General features: G+C 54.1%; 1 non-coding gene across 1 annotated transcript in view; it reads left to right on the top strand.

Annotated features, from left to right (window-relative positions):
- Nucleotides 1-4,462: 4,462 nt before the first annotated feature.
- LOC126435401 (small subunit ribosomal RNA) overlaps nucleotides 4,463-5,000 on the top strand; it is a 1,910-nt gene continuing 1,372 nt past the window's right edge. Inside the window, exon 1 of the ribosomal RNA XR_007579913.1 lies at nucleotides 4,463-5,000. This exon is cut by the window's right edge and continues 1,372 nt beyond it. This is a non-coding gene — a ribosomal RNA (small subunit ribosomal RNA).

Genomic DNA, 5,000 nt, shown 5'->3' with positions numbered 1-5,000 from the left:
CATGCAATACCTCCATCTATGCGAATCTGACAACACTACGTCCGCCATGTCGAGCGCACCACAAAACACAGCGCCATCTGTAGGTCTCCCGCGGCATGACGTCCTGCAACGACGATACCGCCATCTATGAGACGCCAAGCCGACTAAGACAGCGATGGGCCCACAGTGCCCATCTTTCGACCCCACCCACAAAGCCTGCGTCCTCTGTCGACCACAGCACCCCAACGCCAGCGCCTCTGCCGCACGAAATCGTCGACCGGCAATCACTCCACCGGCGCCCCACCCTAACCGCCCAACTCGCAACTCCAGCGGATGAACGGCGGACTTTTCCCGCAGTCGCAATGTGCAATCCACCCCTATAACTTGCGTTTCATGAAGAGTTATGTCCAATATGCGACATTCCCGCTGTCCCTATACATGAGCTGCGAGCTGTACCAGTTACGAGCTAGAGACGCGATCGCGTTGCTCTCTGTACGAATGCCGATGCTGAGCGGTCAGCTAGGAGGCGCTCCATCCATGTCGGTACCGGTGGGCGTTGCACTCGCAGTCGCAAAAACGTACGGCAAGTATATTACTCGGAAGAGTTTATGACAGTCCAAGCCCCCCTGCGTGGGGAGCGTCTTTCTAGGCCATGACCCACCGGAAGGGCGCAGCGTCCCCCACCCCAGACATGTGACGTCACACTATCGGTATTGACGACTCGACTCATTGCTTATAATCATTTGCCATACACCGGTGGAAGCTGCCGAGACGAGTAGCTACATAGCGCGCTCGCCGTGTCACTAATGTACAGAGATACAACAGTTTCGACTGGAACCGGATTAAACGTATACACGGCGCTGATTAGTAATACATAGACCCATCAGAATACAGATAATATATACAACTGTCCGTATACATGCTGAAAGACTCTGCTCACAATCACAACCACACGGCAGCCACACACTCTTATCACGCACTACTCTCCGCCTGTAACACGCACACAGACAATATGTAAGCACCAGCATGGAACAACACCCAGTGCATCCTCTCCGCCACATGAGACAATCCACACTGTCATAACCAGACTGGGAGGTCCACTCAGAAAACGGAATATCCCACCCCCCCGACAACCACCATTGCTCAGCTAAGCCACCAACACCCACACATGTCCTACACAGGGGTGCACCCAACATCACAATACTGCCTCCTCTCACAGCACACAAACAATGGCAGGAATGAAAGACACAGGTCTGCCACAAGCATGGAATCGGAGCGCCGCCTGTCATGAGCCAAAGGTGCATCCTGACGTGGCAAATCAGATGATGCCGCAGGCATCCACTTACTATAATCACAATCAACAAACCGACCGGCCGCCCCCCCCCCCCCCCCATTACACCTTTCCATACAACAATGTGTACCTTAACCTAAACTATACTGTACCTTAACCTAAACTATACTGTACCTTAACCTAAACTATACTGTACCTTAACCTAAACTATACTGTACCTTAACCTAAACTATACTGTACCTTAACCTAAACTATACTGTACCTTAACCTAACCTATACGGTACCTCAACCTAACCTATATTGTGCCTCAACCTAACCTATGTTGCGCCTTAACCTAACCTATGTTGCGCCTTAACCTAACCTATGTTGCGCCTTAACCTAACCTATGTTGCGCCTTAACCTAACCTATGTTGCGCCTTAACCTAACCTATGTTGCGCCTTAACCTAACCTATGTTGCGCCTTAACCTAACCTATGTTGCGCCTTAACCTAACCTATGTTGCGCCTTAACCTAACCTATGTTGCGCCTTAACCTAACCTATGTTGCGCCTTAACCTAACCTATGTTGCGCCTTAACCTAACCTATGTTGCGCCTTAACCTAACCTATGTTGCGCCTTAACCTAACCTATGTTGCGCCTTAACCTAACCTATGTTGCGCCTTAACCTAACCTATGTTGCGCCTTAACCTAACCTATGTTGCGCCTTAACCTAACCTATGTTGCGCCTTAACCTAACCTATGTTGCGCCTTAACCTAACCTATGTTGCGCCTTAACCTAACCTATGTTGCGCCTTAACCTAACCTATGTTGCGCCTTAACCTAACCTATGTTGCGCCTTAACCTAACCTATGTTGCGCCTTAACCTAACCTATGTTGCGCCTTAACCTAACCTATGTTGCGCCTTAACCTAACCTATGTTGCGCCTTAACCCAACCTATGTTGCGCCTTAACCCAACCTATGTTGCGCCTTAACCCAACCTATGTTGCGCCTTAACCCAACCTATGTTGCGCCTTAACCCAACCTATGTTGCGCCTTAACCCAACCTATGTTGGGCCTTAACCCAACCTATGTTGGGCCTTAACCCAACCTATGTTGGGCCTTAACCCAACACACGTTGGGCCTTAACCCAACACACGTTGGGCCTTAACCCAACACACGTTGGGCCTTAACCCAACACACGTTGGGCCTTAACCCAACACACGTTGGGCCTTAACCCAACACACGTTGGGCCTTAACCCAACACACGTTGGGCCTTAACCCAACACACGTTGGGCCTTAACCCAACACACGTTGGGCCTTAACCCAACACACGTTGGGCCTTAACCCAACACACGTTGGGCCTTAACCCAACACACGTTGGGCCTTAACCCAACACACGTTGGGCCTTAACCCAACACACGTTGGGCCTTAACCCAACACACGTTGGGCCTTAACCCAACACACGTTGGGCCTTAACCCAACACACGTTGGGCCTTAACCTGCTCTGTAATTGTCATACGACGCGTTAAATTAGTGTAGTGTTGCCTAACTGCAACCCCCGCAATATAGTTTGCTACTCGCACTGCCCGGTCCCCAGTGTATCGCTTCATGTTAAACACCTTGCAGCTATACACTGTAATGTGGATGGCAGCAGGACGTACATGCTCAATGCCCTTTGCAGTTGTTCATTGGCATTTGCAGTTGTTCATTGGCATTCGCATGGCGAAGCACTTAGCCTACGCTGTGGTACGGCCTGTGTCAACTGTCCGCTGATGTTGTACGTCCAAATCACACACTGTACTGCACATTGGTCCTCATGTACTGAATGATACATCGTGGTACATGTGACCGTACAACGACTGCGCCAACAACGGCGAACCATGCGGTCCAAATGTTGTGCACTCAGCTACGTGTCGTCTCCCTATAAGAGCTGGATTGCAGTGTGGTATGCCCTGGATGGCGATCAGCATGAGCCGTCTGTTGATGTAGTGGCGCGTGTTGTCAGACGTAGTCGTCTCTTCTCACACACCGTGATAGCATGGTGCACTGCGTTCCACATCTGCGACATGCGACAGAGGCCGGTTGACAGTCGTTCGCGCAATGGACATCGCATACGTACGGGGGCCACCTTCCACGTGTTCGCGAAGCGTGCACATGTTGTTGCGTGTATGTGGGCAGACATAGTGTGTCGTGACACCTGACACAGGCATGCAACAATCGTTGAATTTGCAAATGGCGATGGACGCCTACGTTTGCTGGTGACGTTACGCAAATGAACAACTGGTAAACCGTTGTGGTGCGGTTGTTCTCGCTAGAGGTGAATCAGTGATGGCGACGATCGGTTGAGCTACCAACCGGTTGTTCCAGCGATACCCACCATGCCCACGAACGTGAATGGCATCTGGGTGTGAAGCGATACGCGGCGGTGGCTGGGTGGGACCGTCCCCGGCCGGTGAGGGGGGGCCTCCCGGCGTGCTGGCCGCGCGGTGCGTGGGCGCACGCGCTACAGCCGGCTGGTGGGGGCGGCCAGTGGCAGGCGCGCCGGCCGACGGAGGCGGCAGGCGGCGCAGCTGCGCGCCGGCGCACCCTGCACGCGGCGCCGTGCGGCCAAAGTAGGTCCTCGCGGGCCCGGTGCGAAGCGCGGTGGACATCTGCAGTGTGCTGGTCCGATTGAGGACTGTGTGCGCTGAGGATGCGCCGCCGCCCGGCGCTCGGCGCCGCGACGCCGTCTGCTGCTCGGTCGCCTCTGCGGTTCTCGCAGGTGGTTTGTATCGCAGCTGTGCGGACGTGTTGGCGCGTGCGCTGTGCTGGGAGAGTTCGCTTCGGCACCCAAGTGGGGCTTTTGTCCTTCTGTGGCGCTGGCGTTGGAGCTGCCGGTCACCGTAGGTGGCGCGTGTTGTCTCCCGCCGGCAATGCCACGACAGCACGCTCCCGGGCCTCTGTCGGCAGCGGCAAGCTCAGTTGGGAGCACGGGTGGTCGCACCTAAAGCGTCTACTCGCCAAACCCCGGGCGATTGCGCCTCTCTCGAACCCGACCAAGTACTTAGGACGGCGCTGCGCGCCGCCGGGACCTGAGAGGGTTTCGAGGTGTATGGTGCAGGGGAGCTCAGCCTCCTCCTGTTTGCAGAATAATTGAGCGGACGCTTGCGTGTTCGCGCGGGCCCCCGGGACACACTCCCGGGCGGCCGGCTGCTCAGCTCTAGTTGACGCAGCTCCCTGGTTGATCCTGCCAGTAGTCATATGCTTGTCTCAAAGATTAAGCCATGCATGTCTCAGTACAAGCCGCATTAAGGTGAAACCGCGAATGGCTCATTAAATCAGTTATGGTTCCTTAGATCGTACCCACGTTACTTGGATAACTGTGGTAATTCTAGAGCTAATACATGCAAACAGAGTCCCGACCAGAGATGGAAGGGACGCTTTTATTAGATCAAAACCAATCGGTCGGCTCGTCCGGTCCGTTTGCCTTGGTGACTCTGAATAACTTTGGGCTGATCGCACGGTCCTCGTACCGGCGACGCATCTTTCAAATGTCTGCCTTATCAACTGTCGATGGTAGGTTCTGCGCCTACCATGGTTGTAACGGGTAACGGGGAATCAGGGTTCGATTCCGGAGAGGGAGCCTGAGAAACGGCTACCACATCCAAGGAAGGCAGCAGGCGCGCAAATTACCCACTCCCGGCACGGGGAGGTAGTGACGAAAAATAACGATACGGGACTCATCCGAGGCCCCGTAATCGGAATGAGTACA

This window comes from Schistocerca serialis, unplaced genomic scaffold, assembly GCF_023864345.2.
Source record: "Schistocerca serialis cubense isolate TAMUIC-IGC-003099 unplaced genomic scaffold, iqSchSeri2.2 HiC_scaffold_1205, whole genome shotgun sequence".
Lineage (NCBI taxonomy): Eukaryota > Metazoa > Arthropoda > Insecta > Orthoptera > Acrididae > Schistocerca > Schistocerca serialis.
Note: the sequence above shows the minus strand (reverse complement) of the source record. Positions and strands in the feature narration are given on the sequence as shown.